Genomic DNA, 23,692 nt, shown 5'->3' on the forward strand with positions numbered 1-23,692 from the left:
ATATTTAAAATAAACCACAAGCTTAACAATCATCAAAAGTGTTTATTTGGTTATCAGAGTAAAACAGACGTTTTTCCCCATTGGTATTTTATAAATAATTGTGAGATATATGAAAATAACACTGAACTCAGGCAACTATACCTTACTTTTAATTTTATTTTTAGATAATTTTGGATTTGCAAAGATAGTACAGGGTTCCCTTATGCTCATCATCCAGTTTCCCCAGTGTAAACAACTTTTATTTTCTTTTGGCTGCGTCATGTGGCATGTGGGACCTTAGTTCCGATCAAACCCGGGCCCCCTGCAGTGGGAATGCAGAGTCCTAAACACTGGACGGCCGGGGAATTACCCCCAATGTTAACATCTTATAGAACCATAATAACAGTGTCAAAATTAAGAAATTAACAATACAATACTAAGAAGTAAACTTCAGACTATATTCAGATCTCACCCATTTTTTTTCACTAATGTTTTTTTCTTTTCCAGAATCCTATCCATGACCCCACAGAGCACTTGGCTGTCATGGCTCTTTAGTTGCCTCCAGACAGTGACAACTTTTAAGCCTTTACTTGTCCTTCATGACCTAGAAGGTACTAGCCAGTGATTCTGTAGGTTTGTTTGATGTCTTCTCATCATTAGATTGAGGTTATACATTCTCGGGGAGGACACCATGGGTGATACACCCTCTCAGTACACCAGATCAGGAGGTACGTGTTTTATTATTAGTGAGATGCACCTGGATCACTTGGTTAAGGTGGTTTCTGGCAAGTTTCCACACTGTAAAGTTACTATTTTCCTTTGTAAATGATTTGGGGGAGATATTTTGTGACTATGAAAATATCCTGTTTCTCTTTAAACTTCTGACCACTAATTTTAGCATTCATCTGCGGATTCTGACTAAGACAATTATACTGTAGTGATCTAATGGTGATTTTTTTTATTTCCCTAATTTCTTCTACATTACTCATTGGAATTCTTCTGTAAGTATGGACACATGGATATTTATTTTATTATTTGGATTGTAATCAAACACTACCATTATTTAATTTGTTGTTCAAATTTTTCCAGCTTTGGTCATTGGGAGTTCTATCAAGTAGGCTTCTGTGTCCTTTCATCATGCCTCATCCTTTTTCCTTTTTGTTTTGTAAGTATTTCCTTTCTTTCAGGTACCACAAGATGCTACCTCCAAGCTCATCTTGTATTTTCCTTGTCTCAGCCCTGGAAGCAACTACTCTACAAGGAGTCCCAGTTCTATTATTGGAGAATGGTATTTAGAAACCAAATCCAGGTGCTAGGTGTGCTCACTGCCTCTAGGCCCTCTCAACAGACACACCTAGGGAAATACATAGATATTGCATATATATATATATATATATATATATATATATATATATATATATATATATATATATATATATATATATATGATCCAGCTATCCATCCCTCCCTCCCTTCCCAGGAGTTCATACTGTTATCTCCAACCCAAGCCAGGAAGACAAAATTCATTCCAGCCTTTGCCTTTTGCTTATTTGTACTTCTTCAACAGAGAGAAACCTGGCTTTCTTACCTATAATATATTTATTTATATATATGTTCAACCCGAGTAAACAACGTGTTGTTTGTTATATATAACAACGTTTATGCAATTCATTTGGAAAACAAATTAATTTTGTATAGTCTGAAATATATCTTGCGTTCCCCATACCATGGTTAATATTTAAGAAATGTACATACACAAAATGTACTCCTTGTGATGTACAATTCTATGGGAATACATAATGCATCATGTATCTACCACCACAATATCAAACAGAACAGTTCTGTAACCCCCAAATTCCCTCTGCTGCCTTCTTTTAGTCAATTCCTCTCCCTGACCAATTCCTGGAAACTACTTGTCTCCCTTCCTTCCCAATAGTTTTGTCATTCTCAAAATGTCACATAAATGGTTTATTTTACTTGGCAAATCATATTTAAGATTCATCCATATAGTTGTGAGAATCAATAGTTTGTTCACTTTCATTGCTGAGTACTATTTTATTTTATGGACATACTAGTTTATTTATGCATTTACTTTCTCCTACCCGACACCTCCAGCTTTATTGAGGTAAAACTGATTTATTGTAAGGTATTTTAAGTGTACAACCTGATGATTTGATATACACATACATCATGAAAGGTTCCCCAACATCGAGTTAACAAATCCAACACCTCACATATTTATTTATATATTTATTTTTGGTAAGAAATTTAAGCTTTTCTCTCCTAGTAAATTTCAGTTATACAATGCACTGCTATCAACTGTAGTCACCATGTTTTACATTATTTCTTCAGACCTTATTAGTGTTGCAGCTGCAAGTTTGTACCCTCTGAACAACCTCTCCCTATTTCCCCCACACCACATGCCCTGGCAACCACTTTTCTACTCTCTGTTTCAGTAAGTTAGACTTTTTAAAAAAAATCCACATATAAGGGATTCCATATGGTATTTATCTTTATCTGATTTATTTCACTTAGCATAATGCCCTCCAGGTTCATCCATGTTGTCAAAAATGAGAGGATTTCTTTCTTATTTTAGGGCTGCATAGTATACCAGTGTGTGTGTGTGTGTGTGTGTGTGTGTCCGTGTGTGTGTGTGTGTGTGTGTATATCATATCTTCTTTATCCATTCATCCACAGACGGACTTTAGGCTGTTTCCGTATTTGGCTATTGTAAATGCTGCTGCTCTGAACATAGGAGTACAGATATCTCTGAAATAATTATTTCTTTCCTTTGGCTATATATCCAAAAGTAGGATCGCTGGAACATATGGTAGCTCTATTTTTAAGTTTTTGAGGAACATCCATAATGTTTTGCATAGCAGCTGTACCACTTTACATTTCCACCAACAGTGCACCAGGGTTCCCTTTTCTTCACATCCTTGCCAGCATTTGTAACCTCTTTTCTCTTTGATAATAGACATCCTAACAGGTATGAGGTGATATCTCAGGTTGTTGTGATTTGCATTTCCATGATTTGTGATGTTGACCACCTTTTCATATACCTCTTGACCTCTTTTACGTCTCTTTAGAAAAAAATGTCTACTTAGGTTCTTTCCAAATTTTTAAACTGAGTTATTTGATTTTATGCTAATGAACTGTGGGAATTCACGGTATATTTTGGATATTAACCTCTTGTCAGATATAGGATTTGCAAAAATTTTCTTACTCCATAGTTGCCTTTTCATTTTGTTGACAGTTTCCTTTGCTGTGCAGAGCTTTTTAGTTTAACATAGACCCACTTGTTTATTTTTGCTTTTGTTGCCAAATCAAAAAAATCACTGTCAAGACCAATGTCAAGAAGTTTCCTCCCTATGTTTTCTTTTAGTTTTATGGTTTCAGGTCTTATGTTCAAGGCTTTAATCCATTTTGAGTTGATTTTTGTGTTTGGTGTAAGATGAGGTCCACTTTTTTTCTTTTTTTTTTGAGGTCCACTTTTGTTCTTTCTCATGTAGATATCAATTTTCCTAACACCATTTACTGAAGGGACAATTCTTTCTCTTGTACATTCTGAGCTGCCTTGTGTGAGTTAATTTCTGGGCTATTGGGTTCCATTGACCTATGTGTCTGTTTTTATGTCAATACCATACTGTTTTGATTATTTTATAGTTTGAAAGGAATTGTGATGCATCCAGCTTTGTTCTTCTTTCTCAAGACTGCTTTGGCTATTTGGGGTCTTTTGTGGTTCCATGCAAATTTTAGCATTGTTCAGTTCCTGTGAAAAATGCCATTGGAATTTTGATAAGGATTGCACTGAATCTTTAGATTGCTTTGAGTATTATGAACATTTAACAATACTAATTATTCAAATCCATCAGCACAGAATGTTTTCCATTTGTGTCCTCTTCAATTTCTTAGTCAATGTCTTATAGACTTCAGTGTATAGACCTTTAAAATGTCTTATAGATTTCAGTGTATAGACTTTTGACCTCCTTGGTCAAATTTATTCCTAAGTATTTTGTTGTTTTTGATGTTATTGTAAAAATGATTGTTTTCTTAATTTCTATTTCTGATAGTTCATTGTTGGTATATGGAAATGTAACTGATTTTTGTATATTGATTTTATACTGTGCACTTCATTTATTAATTCTAATAGTTTTTTGGTGGACTATTTAGGGTTTTCTATATACAGTATCATTTCACCTGCAAATAAAGACAATTTTACTTCTTCCTTTTCAATTTGGATGCCTTTTATTTTTCTTGCCTAATTGCCATGTCATCCTTATATTGTTCTTGATTTTAGAGGGAATGCTTTTCAAGGTTGAGTATATGATGTTTGCTGTGGGCTTGTCACATATGGTCTTTATTATGTTAAGGTACATTTCCTCTATACTCAATTTTTTGAGAGTCTTTATTACAAATGGATGTTGAATTTTGTCAAATGCTTTTTCTGCATCTGTTGAGATTATATGATTTTTATCCTTCATTTTGTTAATGTGGTGTACCACATTTATAGATTTACAGATGTTGAACCACCCCTGCATCCCTGGAATAAATCACACTTGATCTTGACGTATGATGCTTTTAATGTGCTGTTGGACTCTGTTTGCTAGTATGTTGTTGAGGACTGTTTGCATCTATGTTCATCAGTGCTACTGGCCTGTGATGTTCCTTCCTTGAAGCATCCTTGTCTAGGGTTGGCGTTGGGGTGATGGTGGCCTCGCAGAATGAGTTTGGCAGAGTCCCTCCTTTTCATTGTACGGATAGTTTAAGGATTGGCATTCATTCTTCTTTGAATGTTTGCTAGAATTCACCAATGAAGCCATCTGGTCTTGGACTTTTATTTGTTGTTTTATTTGTTTATTTAATCAGTAATCAAATACCTGTCCAAGTAATTACTAGTAATTGGTCTCATCAGTTTTCCTGTTTTTTTTTTTTTTTAAATAATTCACTCTTGGTAGGTTGTATGTTTCTAGGAATTTATCCTTTTCTTCTACTTTGTCCAATCTGTTGTCATATAACAGTCTCTTATGATCCTTTGTATTTCTGTGGAATCAGTTAAATGTCTCCCATTTCATTTCTAATTTATCTGAGTCCCCTTTATTTGAGTCTCTATACTGGTTTGTTTAAAATGTTCTGCTGAGTTTTGGGGATGAAATTATGATTTTTCTCTATATAAACATCAGGCAAAAGAAGTACAGTTACAGTGTCTAATATGGTAGCCACTGGCTACATATGGCTACTGAGAACTTAAAATGTGGGTAGTCCAAATTGAGATGTACAATAAATAAAAAAAATACACACCATATTTCAAAAGACTTAATACAAAAAAGGAAAATATTCCAATAATTTTTCTACCAAATACATACTGAAATGATAATATTCTGGATACACTGGGATAAGTTAAAAATACTTTATAAAATTAATTTTACCTTTTTTAAACTTTGATGATGTAGCTACTAAAAAATTTTAAATTACATATGTGGCATGCATCACGTTTCTTTTAGAAAGGCTGTTGTTAGAGAGGCTTGTATATTCTAAGACATATTAAAACCAAAGACAAAAACAGAAGAACAATAACTGGAGAAACGTTCAACAAAGTACAGCTCAGTAAAACCCTGACAATAACTGAGGGCTGAAAATATTCAATCCTGCGAAACAAGTATTCTTCCAATTATAAAGGTTAATGAAATGACCATGTCACCTTACACTTAAATTCACTTTATTCTTTATTGTGTCATTAAATAGAATAGTATATTCTACTGAGATTCCAGACATCTTACCATCTTACAACCTACAAAATTCCCCAAAACATTCTTTAATCTGTCCACTGTGTAATCATGTATGAGTCACTGGGTGGTCAAAGTCCACAGCTTAAGATGCAGTTCATTTTGAGAACAACAAAAGCTCTGGTGCTATCAGCAGATAATCTTTCTATTTCTCTGTTCTTTCTAAAGATCAACTGTAAATCACGAATTTCCTATATCCTATGTTACTTATGACAGGTGTGTTTTTATTTCTAAACAAAAAAGATAGATAAGGAACCATACAAGTCCACTGGAGTCTTATATTTCACTGGAACATAAGAACGGAAAACAACTGCTTTTTTTTTTTGAATTTTATTTTATACAACAGGTTCTTATTACTTATCTATTTTATACATATTAGTGTATATATGTCAATCCCAATCTCCCAATTCATCCCCCCACCCAGTTTCCCCCCTTGGTGTCCATACGTTTGTTCTCTACATCTGTGCCTCTATTTCCACCATGCAAACCAGTTCGTCTGTACCGTTTTTTCAGATTCCACGTATATATGTAAATATACGATATTTGTCTTTTTCTGACTTACTTCACCCTGTATGACAGGCTCTAGGTCCATCCACGTCTATACAAATGACCCAATTTCGTTCCATTATATGGCTGAGTAATACTCCACTGTATATATGTATCATATCTTCTTTATCCATTCATGTGTCGATGGGCACTTAGGTTGCTTCCCTGACCTGGCTATTGTAAACAGTGCTGCAATGAACACTGTGGTACATGTCTCATTTTGAATAATGGTTTTCTCAGGGTATATGCCTAGTAGTGGGATTGTTGGGTCATATGGTAGTACCATTTTTAGTTTTTTAAGGAATCTCCATACTGTTCTCCATAGTGGTTGTATCAATTTACATTCCCACCAACAGTGCAACAGGGTTCCCTTTTCACCACACCCTCTCCAGCATTTGTTGTTTGTAGATTTTCTGATGATGCCCATTCTAAACGGTGTGAGGTGATAACTCACTGTAGTTCTGAATTGCATTTCTTTAATAATTAGTGATGTTGAGCAGCTTTTCATGTGCTTCTTGGCCATCTGTATGTCTTCTTTGGAGAAATGTCTATTTAGGTCTTCTGCCCATTTTTGGATTGGGTTGTTTGTTTAATGTTGAGCTGCATAAGCTATTTACATATTTTGGAGATTATCCGTTGTCCATTGATTTCTTTGCAAATATTTTCTACCATTCTGATGTTGTCTTTTCATCTTGTTTATAGTTTCCTTTGCTGTGCAAAAGCTTTGAAGTTTCGTTAAGTCCCATTTGTTTATTTTTGTTTTTATTTCCACTACTCTAGGAGGTGGGTCAAAAAAGATCTTGCTGTGATATATGTCAAAGAATGTTCTTCCTATGTTTTCCTCTAAGAGTTTTATAGTGTCTGGCCTTACATTTAGGTCTTTAATCCATTTGGAGAATATTTTTGTGTATGGAGTTAGGGAGTGTTCTAATTTCATTCTTTTACATGTAGCTGTCCAGTTTTCCCAGCACCAGTTATTGAAGAGGCTGTCTTTTCTTGACTGTATATCCTTGCCTCCTTTGTCATAGATCAGTTGACCATAGGTGTGTGGGATTATCTCCGGGCTTTCTATCCTGTTCCATTGATCTATATTTCTGTTTTTGTGCCAGTACTATATTGTCTTGATTACTATAGCTTTGTAGTATAGTCTGAAATCAGGGCGTCTGCTTCCGCCAACTCTGTTTTTTCCCTCAAGATTGCTTTTGCTATTTGGGGTCTTTTGTGTCTCCATACAGATTTTAAGATTTCTTGTGCTAGTTCTGTATAAAATGCAATAGGTAATTTGATAGGGATTGCACTGAATCTGTAGACTGCTTTGGATAGTATAGTCATTTTCACAATATTGATTCTTCCATTCCAAGAACATGGTATATATCTCCATCTGTTTGTGTCATCTTTGAGTTCTTTCATCAGTGTCTTATAGTTTTCTGAGTACAGGTCTTTTACCTCCTTAGGTAGGTTTATTCCTAGGCATTTTATTCTTTTTGTTGCAATGGTAAATGGGAGTGTTCCCTTAATTTCTCTTTCTGATTTTGCACCATTAGTGTATAGGAATGCAAGAGATTTCAGTGCATTAATTTTGTATCCTGCAACTTTACCAAATTCATTGATTAGCTCTAGTAGTTTTCTGGTGGCATCTTTAGGATTCTCTATGTATAGTATCATGTCATCTGCAAACACTGACAGTTTTACTTCTTCTTTTCCAATTTGTGTTCCTTTTATTTCTTTTTCTTCTCTGATTGCTGTGGCTAGGACTTCCAAAACGATGTTGAATAATAGTGGCAAGGGTGGACATTCTTGTCTTGTTCCTGATCTTAGAGGAAATGCTTTCAGTTTTTCACCATTGAGAAGGATGTTTGTTGTGGCTTTGTCATATATGGCCTTTATTATGTTGAGGTAGGTTCCCTCTATGCCCACTTTCTGGAGAGTTTTTATCATAAATCGGTGTTGAATTCTGTCAAAAGCTTTTTCGGCATCTATTGAGATGATCATATGCTTTTTATTCTTTAATTTGTTAATATGGTATATCACATTGATTGATTTGCATATATTGAAGAATCCTTGCATCCCTGGGATAAATCCCACTTGATCATCCTTTTAATGTGGTGTTGAATTCTGTTTGCTAGTATCTTGTTGAGGATTTTTGCATCTATATTCATCGATGATATTGATCTGTTATTTTCTTTTTTTGTAGTATCTTTGTCTGGTTTTGGTAACAGGGTGATGGTGGCCTCGTAGAAGGAGTTTGGGAGTGTTCCTTCCACTTCCATTTTTTGGAACAGTTTGAGAAAGATGGGTCTCTTCTCTAAATGTTTGATAGAATTCACCTGTGAACCTACCTGGTCCTGGACTTTTGTTTGTTGGAAGATTTTTAATCACAGTTTCAATGTCATTACTTCTGTTTGGTTTGTTCATATTTTCTATTTCTTCCTGATTCAGTCTTGGAAGGTTAAACCTTTCTAAGAATTTGTCCATTTCTTCCAGGTTGTCCATTTTATTGGCATATCGTTGCTTGTAGTAGTCTCTCATGATCCTTTGTATTTCTGCAGTGTCAGTTGTAACTTCTCCTTTTTCATTTCTAATTCTGTTGATTGGAGTCTTCTCCCTTTTTACCTCGATGAGTCTGGCTACAGGTTTATCAATTTTGTTTATCTCCTAAAAGAACCAGCTTTTAGTTTTATTCATTTTTGCTATTGTTTTCTTCATTTCTATTTCATTTGTTTTGTAACATCTTTATTGGAGTATAATTCCCTTACAATGGTGTGTTAGTTTCTGCTTCATAACAAAGTGAATCAGCTATATGTGTACATATATCCCCATATCTCCTCCCTCTTGCATCTCCCTCCCACCCTTCCTATCTCACCCATCTAGGTGGTCACAAAGCACCGAGCTGATCTCCCTGTGCTATGTGGCTGCTTCCCACTAGCTATCTATTTTCCATTTGGTAGTGTATATATGTCCATGTCACTCTCTCACTTCTTCCCAGCTTACCCTTCCCCCTCCCCATGTCCTAAAGTCCATTCTATACATTTGCGTGTTTATTCCTGTCCTGCCTCTAGGTTCTTCAGAACAATTTTTTAAAGATTCCATATATATGTGTTAGCATACAGTATTTATTTTTCTCTTTTTGAGTTACTTCACTCTGTATGACAGACTCTAGGTCCAGCACCTCACTACAAATAACTTATTTCGTTTCTTTTTATGGCTGAGTAATATTCCATTGTATATATGTGCCACATCCTCTTTATCCATTCATCTGTCAACAGACACTTAGCCTGCTTCCATGTCCTGGCTATTGTAAAGAGAGCTGCAATGAACATTGTGGTACATGATTCTTTTTGAATTATGGTCTTCTCAGGGTATATGCCCAGTAGTGGGATTGCTGGGTCGTACAGTAGTTCTAGTTTTAGTTTTTTAAGGAACCTCCATACTGTTCTCCATAGCGGCTGTATCAATTTACATTCCCACCAACAGTGCAAGAGAGTTCCGTTTTTTCCACATCCTCTCCAGCATTTATTGTTTGTAGGTTTTTTGATGATGGCCATTCTGACCGGTGTAAGGTGATATCTCATTTTAGTTCTGATTTGCATTTCTCTAATGATTAGTGATGTTGAGCATCCTTTATGTGTTTCTGGCAATCTGTACATCTTCTCTGGAGAAATGTCTATTTAGGTCTTCTGCCCATTTTTGGATTGGGTTGGTTTTTGATATTGAGCTTCATGAGCTGCTTGTAAATTCTGGAGATTAATCCTTTGTCAGTTGCTTCATTTGCAAATACTTTCTCACATTCTGAGGGTTGCCTTTTTGTCTTGTTTATGTTTTCATTTGCTGTGCAGAAGCTTTTACATTTCATTAGGTCCATTTAGTTTATTTTTGATTTTATTTCCAGTTCTCTAGGAGGTGGGTCAAAAAGGATCTCACTGTGATTTATGTCAAAGAATGTTCTGCCTATGTTTTCCTCTAAGAGTTTTATAGTGTCTGGCCTTAAATTTAGGTCTTTAATCCATTTTGAGTTTATTTTTGTGTATGGTGTTAGGGAGTGTTCTAATTTCATTCTTTTACATGTAGCTGTCCAGTTTTCCCAGCACCACTTATTGAAGAGGCTGTCTTTCCTCCATTGTACATTCTTGCCTCCTTTATCAAAAATAAGTTGACCATAAGTGCGTGGGTTTATCGCTGGGCTTTCTATCTTGTTCCATTGATCTATATTTCTGATTTTGTGCCAGTACCATACTGTCTTGATTACTGTAGCTTTGTAGTTTAGTCTGAAGTCCAGGAGCCTGATTCCTCCAGCTCCGTTTTTCTGTCTCAAGATTGCTTTGACTACTCAGGGTCTTTTGTGTTTCCATACAAACTGTGAAATTTTTTGTTCTAGTTCTGCGAAAAATGCCACTGGTGGTTTGATAGGGATTGCATTGAATCTGTAGATTGCTTTGGGCGGTATAGGCATTTTCACAATGTTCATTCTTCCAGTCCAAGAACATGGTATATCTCTCCATCTGTTTGTATCATCTTTAATTTCTTTCATCAGTGTCTTATAGTTTTCTGCACACAGGTCTTTTGTCTTTTTATGTAGGTTTATTCCTAGGTATTTTATTCTTTTGTTGCAATGGTAAATGGGAGTGTTTCCTTAATTTCTCTTTCAGCATTTTCATCATTAGTGTATTAGAATGCAAAAGATTTCTGTGCATTAATTTTGTATCCTGCTGCTTTAACAACTTCATTGATTACCTCTAGTAGTTTTCTGGGGACATCTTTAGGACTCTCTATGTACAGTATCATGTCATCTGCAAACAGTGACACCTTTACTTCTTCTTTTCCAATTTGGATTCTTTTTATTCCTTTTTCTTCTCTGATTGCTGTGGCTAAAACCTCCAAAACGATGCTGAATAATAGTGGCAAGAGTGGACATTCTTGTCTTGTTCCTGATCTTAGTGGAAATAGTTTCAGTTTTCACCACTGAGAACGATGTTTGCTGTGGGTTTTTCATATATGGCCTTTATTATGTTGAGGTAAGTTCCCTCTATGCCTACTTTGTGGAGGGTTTTTTAAAAATCATAAATCAGTGTTGAAATTTGTTGAAAGGTTTTTCTGAATCTATTGGGATGATTATATGGTTTTCTCCTTCAATTTTTAATACGGTTTATCACATTGAATAATCTGTGTATACTGAGTAATCCTTGCATTCCTGGGATAAACCCCACTTGATCATGGTGTATGATCCTTTTAATGTGCTGTTGGATTCTGTTTGCTAGTATTTTGTTGAGGATTTTTTGCATCTATGTTCATCAGTGATATTGGCCTGTAGTTTTCTTTCGTTGTGACATCTTTGCCTGGTTTTGGTATCAGGGTGATGGTGGCCTCGGAGATTGAGTTTGGGAGTGTTCCTCCCTCTGCTATATTTTGCAAGAGTTTTAGAAGGGTAGGTGTTAGCTCGTCTCTAAATGTTTGATAGAATTTACCCATGAAGCCATCTGATCCTGGGCTTTTGTTTGTTGGAAGATCTTGAATCACAGTCTCAATTTCAGTGCTTGTGATTGGTCTGTTATATTTTCTATTTCTTCCTGATTCAGTTTCGGAAGGTTGTGCTTTTCTAAGAATTTGTCCATTTCTTCCAGGTTGTCCAGTTTATTGGGATAGAGTTGATTGTAGTAATCTCTCATGATCCTTTGTATTTGTGGTGTCAGTTGTTACTTCTCCCTTTTCACTTGTAATTCTATTGATTTGTGTCTTCTCCGTTTTTTTCCTGAGGAGTCTGGGTAATGGTTTATCAATTTTGTTTATCTTCTCAAAGAACCAGGTTCTAGTTTTATTGATCTTTACTATTGTTTCCTTCATTTCTTTTTCATTTATTTCTGACCTGGTCTTTATGATTTATTTCCTTCTGCTAACTTTGGGGTTTTTTTTTTTTTTTTTTGTTCTTCTTTCTGTAAGTGCTTTAGGTGTAAGGTTAGGTGTTTTATTTGAGATTTTTCTTGTTTCTTGAGGTAGGATTGTATTGCTATAAACTTACCTCTTAGAACTACTTTTGCTGCATCCCATAGGTTTTGGGGTGTCGTGTTTTCATTGTCATTTGTTTCTAAGTATTTTTTGATTTCGTGTTTGATTTCTTCAGTAATCTCTTGGTTAGTTCTTAGTGTACTTTTTAGCCTCCATGTATTTGTATTTTTTACAGATTTTTTTCTGGTAATTGATATCTAGTCTCATAGCATCGTGGTTGAAAAGATATTTGATATAATTTCAATTTTCTTAAATTTACCAAGACTTGATTTGTGACCCAATATATGATCTATCCTGGAGAATGTTCCTTGAGCAGTTGAGAAGAAAGTGTATTCTGTTGTTTTTCGATGGAATGTCCTATAAATATATATTAATCTATCTTGTTTAGTGTATCATTTAAAGCTTGTGTTTCCTTATTTATTTTCATTTTGGATGATCTGTCCATTGGTGAAAGTGGGGTGATAAAGTTCCCTACTATGTTTGTGTTACTGTCGATTTCCCCTTTTATGGCTGTTAGCATCAGCCTTATGTATTGAGGTGCTCCTTTGTTGGGTGCATAAATAGTTACAATTGTTGTATCTTCTTCTTGGATTGATCCCTTGATCATTATGTAGTGTCCTTCTTTGCCTCCTGTAATAGTCTTTATTTTAAACTCTATTTTGTCTGATATGAGAATTGCTACTCCAGCTTTCTTTTGATTTCGATTTGCATGGAATATCTTTTTCCTTCCCCTCACTTTCAGTCTGTATGTGTCCCCAGGTCTGAAGTGGGTCTCTTGTGGACAGCATATATATGGGTCTTGTTTTTGTATCCATTCAGCCAATCTATGTCTTTTGGTTGGAGCATTTAGTCCATTTACATTTAAGGTAGTTATCGATATGTATGTTCCTATTACCATTTTCTTAATTCTTTTGGAATTGTTATTGTAGGTGTTTTCCTTTTCTTGTGCTTCCTGCCTGAAGAAGTTCCTTTAGCATTTGCTGTAAAGCTGGATTGGTGGGGATGAATTCTCTTACCTTTTGCTTGTCTGTAAAGCTTTTAATTTTTCCGTCGAATCTGAATGAGAACCTTGCTGGGTAGAGTAATCTTGGTGGTAGGTTTTTCCCTTTAATCACTTTAAATATGTCCTGCCACTCCCTTCTGGCTTGCAGAGTTTCTGTTGGAAGATCAGCTGTTAACCTTATGGGGATTCCCTTGTACATTATTTTGTTTTTTTCCCTTGCTGCTTTTAATATTTTTTATTTGTATTTAATTTTTGATTAGTAAATGCCGTGGTGTGTTTCTCCTTAGATTTATCCTGTATGGGACTCTGCACTTCCTGGACTTGACTGAATATTTCCTTTCCCATATTAGGGAAGTTTTCAACTATAATCTCTTCAAATATTTTCTCAGTCCCTTTCTTTATCTCTTCTTTTTCTAGGAGCCCTATAATTCGAATGTTGGTGGGTTTAATGTTGTCCCAGAGGTCTCTGAGACTGTCCTCAATTCTTTTCATTCCGGTTTCTTTATTCTGCTCTGCGGAAATTATTTCCACTATTTTATCTTCCAGGTCACTTATCCGTTCTTCTGCCTCAGTTATTGTGCTATTGATTCCTTCTAGAGAATTTTTAATTTCATTGATTGTGTTGGTCATCATTGTTTATTTGCTCTTTAGTTCTTTTAGGCCCTTGTTAAACGTTTCTTGTATTTTCTCCATTCTATTTCCAAGATTTTGGATCATCTTTACTATCATTACTCTGAATTCTTTTTCTGGTAGACTGCCTATTTCCTCTTCATTTGTTTGGACTGGTGGGTTTTTTCCTTGCTCCTTCAACTGCTGTGTGTTTCTCTGTCTTCTCATTTTGCTTACCTTACTGTGTTTGGGGTCTCCTTTTCACAGGCTGTAGGTTTGTACTTCCCAATGTTTTTGGTGTCTGCCCCCAGTGGCTAACGTTGGTTCAGTGCATTGTGTAGGCTTCCCAGTGGAGGAAACTGGTGCCTGTGTTCTGGTGGATGAGGTTGGATCTTGTCTTTCTGGTGGGCGGGACCGCATCTGGCGGTGTGTTTTGCGGTGTCTGTGCCCTTATTATGATTTTAGGCAGCCTCTCTGCTAATGGGTGGGGTTGTGTTCTTGTTTTGCTAGTTGTTTGGCATATGGTGTCCATCACTGTACCTTGCTGGTGGTAGAGTTCAGCTGGGTCTTAGCACTGAGATGGAGATCTCCAGGAGAGCTCTTGCCGTCTGATATTACGTGCAGCCAGGAGGTATCTGGTGGACCAGTGTTCTGAATTTGGATCTCCCACCTCAGAGGCACAGGCCTGACACCCAGCCAGAGCACCAAGACACTGTCAGCCACACGGCTATGGAGGAGAGTGTGCTGCTACCTGGCTGTTGCTGGGTCCAGGGGTTTAGACAAGGGGCTCCTGAGGAAGGAGGCGCCTCCCAGTAGGCTGCTTCTGGAAGTGCTGAAAGAAGGTGGAGGTTGCAACCAGCTGTGGCCGACAGGGTGAGGTGCCCTCGCATCCAGGTATTTCATTTATTTCTGCTCTGATCTTTATGATTTCTTTTCTTCTACTAACTTTGGGTTTTGCTTGTTCTTCTTTCTCTAGTTTCTTTAGGTGTAAGGTCAGATTGTTTGAGATTTTTCTTGTTTCTTGAGGTAGGATTGTATTGCTATAAGCTTGCCTTAGAACTGCTTTTGCTGAATCCCATAAGTTTTGGATCATTGTGTTTTCGTTGTCATTTGTCTCCAGGTATTTTTTGATTTCCTGTTTGATTCCTTCAGTGATCTCTTGGTTATTTAGTAATGTATTGTTTGCCCTCCATGTGTTTGCGATTTTTACGTTTTTTTCCGTGTAATTTATTTCTAAGCTCATAGCGCTGTGGTCAGAAAAGATGCTTGACGTGATTTCAATTTTCTTAAATTTACTGAGGCTTGATTTGTGACCCAAGATGTCATCTATCCTGGAGAATGTTCCGTGTGCACTTGAGAAAAAAGTGTAATCTCCTGTTTTTGAATGGAATGTCCTATAAGTATCAATTAAATCTGGTTTATGGTGTCATTTAAAGCTTGTGTTTCCTTATTAATTTTCTGTCTGGATGTTCTGTCCATCGGTGTAAATGAGGTGTTAAAGTCCCCCACTATTATTGTGTTACTGTCAATTTCCTCTTTTATAGCTGTTAGCAGCTGCCTTATTTATTGAGGTGCTCCTATGTTGGGTGCATATATATTTATAATTGTTCTATCTTCTTGGATTGATCCCTTGATCATTATGTAGCATCCTTCTTTGTCTCTTGTAACATTGTTTATTTTAAAGGGTATTTTCTCTGATATGAGTATTGCTACTCCAGCTTTCTTTTGATTTCCATTTGCATGGAATATCTTTTTCCATCCCCTCACTTTCAGTCTGTATGTGTCCCTAGGTCTGAAGTGGGTCTCTTGTAGACAGCATATATATGGGTCTTGTTTTTGTATCCATTCAGCAAGCCTGTGTCTTTTGGTTGGAGAATTTAATCCATTCACATTTAAGGCAGTTATCGATATGTATGTTCCTATTACCATTTTCTTAATTGCTTTGGGTTTGTTTTTGTAGGTTCTTTCCTTCTCTTGTATTTAGCACTTAGAGACGTTCCTGTACCATTTGTTGTAGGACTGGTTTGGTGGTGCTGAATTCTCTGAGCTTTTGCTTATCTGTAAAGCTTTTAATTTCTCCGTCGAATCTGAATGAGATGCTTGCTGGGTAGAGTAATCTTGGTTGTAGGTTTTTCCCTTTCAGCCCTTTACATATGTCCTGCCACTCCCTTCTGGTTTGCAGAGTTTCTGCTGAAAGATCAGCTGTTAACCTTATGGAGATTTCCTTGTATGTTATTTGTCATTTTTCCCTTGCTTTTAATAATTTTTATTTGGCTTTAATTTTTGTCAATTTGATTACTCTGTGTCTTGGCGTGTTTCTCCTTGGGTTTATCCTGCCTGGGATTCTCTGCACTTCCTGGAATTAGGTGGGTATTTCCTTTCCCATGTTAGGGAAGTTTTCGACTATAATCTCTTCAAATATTTTCTCAGGTCCTTTCTCTCTCTCTCTCCTCCTTCTGGGACCCCTATAATGAGAATGTTGGTGTGTTTAATGTTGTCCCAGAGGTCTCTTAGGCTGTCTTCATTTCCTTTCATTCTTTTTTCTTTATTCTGTTCCGCAGCAGTGAATTCCACCATTCTGTCTTCCAGGTCACTTATCCGTTCTTCTGCCTCAGTTATTCTGCTATTGATTCCTTCTAGTGTATTTTTGACTTCAGTTATTGTACTGTTCATCTCTGTTTGTTTGTTCTTTAATTCTTCTAGATGTTTGTTCTTCAATTCTTCTAGATCTTTGTTAAACATTTCTTGCATCTCCTCGATCTTTGCCTCCATTCTTTTTCTGAGGTCTTGGATCATCTTCACTATCATTATTCTGAAGTCTTTTTCTGGAAGGTTGCCTACCTCCACTTCATTTAGTTGTTTTTCTGGGGTTTTATCTTGCTCCTTCGTCTGGTACATAGTCCTCTACCTATTCCTTTTGCCTATCTTTCTGTGAATGTGGTTTTCCTTCCACAGGCTTCAGGATTGTAGTTCTTCTTGCTTCTGCTGTCTGCCCTCTCGTGGATGTGGCTATCTAAGAGGATTGTGCAGCCTTCCTGATGGGAGGGACTGGTGGTGGGTAGAGCTGGGTATTGCTCAGGTGGTGGGTAGAGGTGGGTGTTTCTCTGCCCTCTGGTGGATGAGGCTATCTAAGAGGCTTCTGCAGGCTTCCTGATGGGAGGGACTGGTGGTGGGTAGAGCTGACTGTTGCTCTGGTGGGCGGAGCTCAGTAAAACTTTAATCCGCTTGACTGCTGATGGGTGGGGCTGGGTTCCCTCCTTGTTGGTTGTTTGGCCTGAGGCAACCCAACACTGGAGCCTACCTGGGCTCTTTGGTGGGGCAAATGGCGGACTCTGGGAGGGCTCACACCAAGGAGTACTTCCCAGAACTTCTGCTGCCAGTGTCCTTGTCCCCGCAGTGAGCCACAGCCACCCCCCGCCTCTGCAGGAGACCCTCCAACAGTAGCAGGTAGGTCTGGTTCAGTCTCCCCTGGGTCCTGATGCACACACTACTTTGTGTGTGCCCTTCAAGAGTGGAGTCTCTCTTTCCCCCATCCTGTCAGAGTCCTGCAATCAAATCCCATTAGGCTTGAAAGTCTGATTCTCTGGGAATTCCTCCTCCTGTTGCCAGACCCCCAGGTTGGGAAACCTGACATGGGGCTCCGAACATTCACTCCAGTGGGTGGACTTCTGTGGTATAAGTGTGCTCCAGTTTGTGAGTCACCCACCAACCAGTTATGGGATTTGATTTTATTGTGATTGTGTCCCTCCTACCATCTCATTGAGGCTTCTCCTTTGTTTTTGGATGTGGAGTATCTTTCTTGGTGAGTTCCACTGTCTTCCTGTTGATGACTGTCCAGCAGTTAGTTGTGATTCCGGTGCTCTCGCAAGAGGGAGTGAGCGCACGTCCTCCTACCCCGCCATCTTGAACCAATCCAACAACTGCTTCTTAAGATTGACAAGAGCTGAATATTATTGCATTGACCCAGCCACTGAACAGATTTTAAAATACCCCATTTTGGCAAGTCTCAGTATAGTGGTGTTTCAGGTGTACCAAAGTTGTTAAGCTAGCACCAAACTCAAGAATTATGTTATCTTGAAGGGACTCAGTCATATGAAATCCAAATTCTGAATTTAAATATAAATTGGTGGGGCTTTTGTGAATGTGTGTGTGTGTGTGTGTGTGTGTGTGTGTGTGTTTATGTGTTTGGGGAAGGGAGGGAATAATAGTTGAAAAGAAAAGAAAAACATTTTCCAGAGCAGAACTGGATTATTTACTTATGCTGAATTCAATGAGCAATAATCATGAAGAATGTGATAGTGCAGCAGTCCCCAACCTTTTTGGCACCAGGGACTGGTTTCATGGAAGACAGTTTTTCCACAGACGAGGTGGGGAGGGATGGTTCAGGCAGTAATGCGAGTGAGTGATGGGGGGTATGGTTCAGATGGTAATGTGAGCGATGGGGAGCAGCAGATGAAGCTTCGCTCACTTGCCCGCTGCTCACCTCCTCCTGTGCGGCCTGGTTCCACGGGTTGGGGACCCCTGTGATAGTGGAGTTGGACAATAAAGGTAAGCTCCAGAAATTTTCAACATCCGAATTGAAATTCTATACTTATTAAATAACAACTTCTCATTCCCTCCTCCCACAAATACTGGCAGCCAGTATTCCACTTTCTGTCTCTATGAATTAGATGACTCTCAGCACACCACATATCCTTGGAAAGCATTTGTCTTTCTGTGACTGCCTTATTTCACTTAGCAGAATGTCCTCAAGGTCCACCTGTGTTATCACAAATGACAGGATTTCCTCATTTTTTGTGGCTGCATAACATCCCATTATATATATTCCACAACTTCTTTATCCATTTATCGATGATGGATACTTAGGTCGTTTCCATGTCTTAACTGTCATAAATAGTACCGCTTCAAACATGGGAGTGCAGATAGTTTTTGAAGTTACTGTTTTCATTTCCTTTGGATATATTCCCAGCATTAAAATTGCTGGATCCTATGGTAGTTCTAGTGTTAATTTTTTGACAGTCCTCCATACTGTTTTCCATAGTGGCTGTACCAGTTTACAATCCCATCAACACGGCATAAGGTTTCCCTTTTCTCCACATTCTTGTCAGCATTTACTATCTCTTGCTTTTTTGATGACGGCCATCCCCAACAAGCACGAGGTGATATCTCATTGTGGTTTTTTATTTCCCTAATGACTAGTGATGTTGAGCATCTTTTCATGTACCTGTTGGCCTTTTAAGATAACCTCTTTAGGGAAAATGTCTATGCAAGTCTTTTGCCCATTTGTTAATTGGAATGTTTGGTTTTTTGCTACTGGGTTACAGGAGTTCTTTATGTATTTTGGATATTAGTCCCTAATCAGAATATATCGTATGCAATATTTTTTCCCCTTTGTAGGCGGCTTTTTTTTTTTTTTTTTGGTTTATTGTAATCTATTCAGAACAAGTTACTAAATAAAATGGCTGAATCTCTGTTCTTCACCCTAGCATCTTTTATTTTTTAAGTTTATTTATTTTTAATTGAAGTCTAGTTGATTTACCTTATTATATTTGTTTTTTCACTTTATTTCTTTTGCTGTGAAGAAGCTTTTTAGTTTGATGTATTCCCACTTGTTTTTGATTTTGTTGCTTGTCCTTTAGGTGTCATATCCAAAAAATCATTGCCAAGACCCACATCAAGGAGATTTTTCCCTATGTTTACTTCTAGGAAGTTCATGGTTTCAGGTCTTACATTCAAGTCTTTAATCCACTTGGACTTAATTTTTGTGAGTGGTGTAAGACAAGGGTCTAGTTTCATTGTTTTACACATGAATATCCAATTTTCCCAGCAACACGTATTAAAGAGACTTTTCCCCATTGAATATTCTTGGATCCTTTGTAAAATACTAGTTGACCATATATGCTTGGGTTATGCTGGGATCTCAGTTCTGTTCCATTGATCTATTTGTCTGTTTTTATGCCATTACCATACTATTTTCATTACAATAGCTTTATAGTATAGCTTGAAATCAGGAAGTGTGATGCTGCCTGCTTTGTTCTTCTTTCTCAGGATTGCTTTGGCTGTTCAGGGTCTTTTGTGAATTCATATAAATTTTTTCTACTTCTGTAAAAATGCCATTTGGAATCTTGACAGGGATTGCAATGAATCTATAGATGCTTTTGGTAGTACTGACATTGTAACAATATTAATTCTTTCAATCCACTGATATGAGATCCTTTCCATTTATTTGTGTCCACTTTGATTCCTTTCATCAGTCTTAGCGATTTCAGAGGAGAGATCTTTAACCTCCTTGGTTAAGTTTATTCCTAAGTATTTTATTGGTTTTGATGCTATTTTAAATGGTATAATTTTAAAAATTTCTTACTCAGATTAATTCACTGTAAGTTTATAGAAATGCCAGTGGTTTCTCTATATTAATACTGTATCCTTTACTGAATTCATTGATTACAATTAACAGTTTCTTGGTGGAGTTTTTAGGATTTTCTAAATATAATATCACATCATCTGCAAAAAGAGACAATTTTACTTCTATCTTTCCAATTCTGATGCCTTTTATTTCCTTTTCTTGCCTGATTGCTCTGGTAAGAACTTCCAGTACTATGCTGAATAGGAATGGTTTGAGTAGCCATCCTTCTCTTATCCTGATTAAAGGAAAACCTTTCAATCTTCAATACTATGATATTAGTTTTGGCTTATATGTCCTTTATTACACTGAGGTACTTTCCTTCTATACCTAAATCGTTATAAGAGTTTTTATCATAAACGAATATTGAATTTTGTCAAATGCTTTTTCTGCACCATCTGTAAGATGATCACATTACATTTTTTCATTCATTCAATGTGATGTAACACATTGAGTGACTTCTGTATGTTGAACCATCCTTGCATCCAAGGTATAAGTTTCACTTGATCATGTTAAATAATCCTTTTAAGGTGTTGTTGAATTTAGTTTGCTAGTACTTTATTGAGAATTTTTGTATCTATATTCATCAGGGATATTAGTCTGTTTTCTTTCCTGGAATTGTCCTTTCCTGGCTTGGGTTCTGAGGAAATACTGGCCTTGTAAAATAAGTTTGGAAGTGTCCCCTTCTCTTTGAATTTTTGGAAGAGTTTGAGAAGAACTGGCATTAATTCTTCTTTAAATGTTTCACAAAATTTGCCAGTGAAACCATTTGGTTCTTGGATTTTCTCTGGAGGTTTTTCATTACTGATTCAATCACCTTACTAGTAACTGATATATTCAGACTTTCTATTTCTTCCTGATTCAGTCATGGTAGTTTGTATGTTTCTACGATTTTTTTTTTCCCATTTTCTCTAGGTTGTGCAGATGTTGGCGTATAGTTGTTCTTCAATTCATTTTATTTCTGTGGAATCAGCTGTAATGTCACCTTTCTCATTTATAATTTTGTTGATTTGGTCCTTTCTCTTTTTTCCTTGGTTAATTTTGTTTATCTTTTCAAAGAACCAATGCCAAGTTAGGGGCATCTTTTCTATTGTTCTCCTATTCTCTATTTCAATTATTTCTCCTCTAATCTTTACTATTTCCCTCCCCCTACTAACTTGGGGGTCAGTTTGCTGTCCTTTTACTAGTTCATTAGAGCACAGAGTTAGGTTTCTTATTTGGGATCTTCTTTACTTCTTAATGTGGGCATTTATTGCTATGAAATTCCTTCTTAGAACTCCTTTTGCTACATCCCACAAGTTTTTGTATGTTGTGTTTCCATTTTCATTTGTCTCAAGGAACCTTTTTATTTCCCCTCTAATTTCTTCTTTGATCCATTCACTGTTCAGGAGAGTGTTGTTAATTTCCATGTATTGGTGAGTTTTCCAATTTCCCTTTTGTTATTGATCTCTCACTTCATATCACTGTGGTCAGAGAAGACAGTTGATATGATTTTAATCTTTAAGACTTCTTTTGTGGCCTAACATATGGTCTGTCCTAGAAAATGTTCCATGTGCACTTGAGGAAAACATGTATTCTGCCACTGTAGGAAAGAATATTCTATATATGTCTGTTAGGTCCATCTGATCTATGATGTTCAAATCCACTGTTTCCTTATTGATTCTCTGTCTGGATGATCTAACCATTGTTGACAGGTTGAGTCATTAAAGTCCCCAATTATTATTGTGTTGCTGTTTACCTCTTTTAGCTCTCTTGTTATAGTTTTTGGTTTATGTATTTAGGTGCGCTGATGTTGGGTGCATAAATATTTACAATTGTTATATCTTCTTGAGTTATTATTACTTTATCATTACATAACATTCCTTACATACTTTTACAAGTTTTAGTTTCAACTCTATTTTTTCTGAAAGAAGTATGGACCTAGTCCTGCTTTTTTTGTGGGGAGGGGGTTACCATTTGCTTGAAGTATCTTTTTCCATCCCTTCACTCTCTGTCTATGTGTTTTTAAGGCTAAGATGAGTCTCTTTTAGGCAGCATGTTGTTGGATCTTATTTTTTAATACAGTCAGCCATTCCATGTCTTTTGATTGGAGAATTTACTCAATTTAGGTTTAAATTACTATTGATAAGTAAGGATGTACTATTGGCATTTTGTACATTGCTTTCTGGTTTTACTGTAGATCCACTGTTCCTTGATTTTTATACTGCTGTCTCTTTCGTGTTTTGATGTGGTATCAGTATGCTTTACTTCTTTATCATGTTCTTTTGTGTAATTACTACAGGTTTTTCTCTTGTGGTTATGTGATTTACATAAAATATCTTAAAATTATAGGAGGAGGAGGATGCGCTCAGCTACCCCAACAAACTCATTAAAACTACAACTGCATACAGAATGACTCTTGCTGAAGTCAACCTGGGGACTAGTAGGATGGCACTTCCACAACCAAGCTGTAAAGAAAGATCCACATGGAGTCTGGTAAAAGGGAGGAGGAGCGATCTGGTCAGGACCCACACTCCTAGTGGGGTACAGAGAAAAGGAAGGGATATCACAGGCTTAGGGATCTTACCTGGGGACTGAGGGGTTCAAGCCACATATCAGCCACTGCAGCCCTGGGGTCTGACACCAGGAAGACGAGCCCCCTTTGCTGGTTTGAAAACAAGCAGAGCTTACCAGCTTATAGAAATTGAGACTCCACTCTTAAAGACCACATGCGTAGACTTGCTTACTCTCAGACACAGAATGAGGACAGCAGACTGAAAACTGCCTGGAGCTCTGGCTGGCTTTCCAGCACTGCCCCAGTGTACCCACCAACCCGCATCGGGCTCTGGTTCCAGCCCCTCTTGCTCTGGAGCTGCATCCCACAAAGGTGGAGGCCACTGCTGCCAATGACAGAGAACACTTGGAGGGAATGGAGCCAGCATGGTCGCTGGCCCTGCCTCTGACCAGAGCAGAGGTAGCCATTGCCAGAGCATGCACTGGTGCACACACTCAGGAGGGAGCAACACTAGCCCTAGCTCCAAGGCTGAGACTGCCACCACCAGAGCATGTATCACTGTGCATACTTAGAAGTAAGCAAGGTTAGCTCCAGGGCTGAGACTGCCATGGGCAGAGCACGTATCTTTGCACACACTTGGGAGGGAGGATTCAGCTCAGCAGTGTGGCATCAACCTCTCTGGCACTGACCAAGCCTCTAACCAAAGCAAGCACACCATGAGGAAAAAGTGAAACAAGCCCAGAAGTACAGCTTGAAACCCTTGAGACCTGGAAAGGACCCCACCCAAGACAGAGACCACCATCATACCCAGGAAAAATCCAAATACCTCAGGGCTCCTGCTCCAGCCCCACAGGCCCTGCCCAGGCTCCAAT

At 37.5% G+C, this 23,692-nt stretch overlaps 1 protein-coding gene across 5 annotated transcripts in view; it reads right to left on the reverse strand.

The window, feature by feature from the left end:
• PSD3 (pleckstrin and Sec7 domain containing 3) overlaps positions 1-23,692 on the reverse strand; it is a 560,448-nt gene that overhangs the window by 105,062 nt on the left and 431,694 nt on the right. The window lies entirely within an intron of this gene.

The sequence above is a fragment of the Eschrichtius robustus genome, chromosome 21, assembly GCF_028021215.1.
Source record: "Eschrichtius robustus isolate mEscRob2 chromosome 21, mEscRob2.pri, whole genome shotgun sequence".
Lineage (NCBI taxonomy): Eukaryota > Metazoa > Chordata > Mammalia > Artiodactyla > Eschrichtiidae > Eschrichtius > Eschrichtius robustus.